This window comes from Trypanosoma equiperdum, assembly GCF_001457755.1.
Source record: "Trypanosoma equiperdum strain OVI genome assembly, contig: ctg_828, whole genome shotgun sequence".
Classification (NCBI taxonomy): Eukaryota; Euglenozoa; class Kinetoplastea; order Trypanosomatida; family Trypanosomatidae; genus Trypanosoma; species Trypanosoma equiperdum.
Genome location: NW_027124785.1, coordinates 9,746 through 10,568, shown reverse-complemented (window position 1 = coordinate 10,568; position 823 = coordinate 9,746).

Genomic DNA, 823 nt, shown 5'->3' with positions numbered 1-823 from the left:
AACACTTTTCTATTATTATTATTATTATTATTATTACCTAACTTTTATTATTGTAACGGTAACTGTTATTCATAAAATAAGCAAAAAATCTTTATCAATAATTCTTAAAAGTGTTATTCTTGATGTAAAATTGCAAGCAAGAGAGGCGACTTCTTAATAACAAAAGAATTGCTTCCTATGGTGTTTGTAGGTTTGGCATCATTTTCCGCTTCTACTCCCTCTTTGAGTTTGCATTTTCCATCTTTGTGTTCGCAATCTTTGTCTTCTGTGCATATATTTTAATCTGTATCTTCCTTGCACTTTTTAGCTGTGCTGGTTTCCTTCGCTTTTTCTGCTTGTGGTTTGACAGCCCTTTTTTCTTGGAAAAAAATTATCGCCGCCCCAGCTTCTTGTTTTTCAGCTAATGCCTGCCGTTTTACTTTTGTAGTTTCCTTGGGGCCCCTGTAACTGACATACTCATCTTTTATCTTCTCTATAAATAATTCAGTAAATTTTTCGGGTGTTGTGCCGAGGGTCTCTTTGATGTAGTTTTTTATCTTGTCAGTTGCTTGATTTTCGGAACTGTCGTGTATGTTGTGGAATTGAGGCGCGCCATTCCTGACAGCCAGGATTACTGCTGGGTTGCTGGATAGATTTTCGAGGGTTAGGTCGGCTGTGCTTGGCACGGTTATAGCCGTTGCCTGTTGCGCCTCGCAAATTGTCTTTAGCAGTCTTTTCATTTCGGCGTCGTTATCGTTGTCGTTGATTGTTTTGTGTGCGCATCCCTTTGATGGTGTGTCTTGCTCATAGATACTTTCCAGTGTTGGGGTTGGTGTCCCTATGG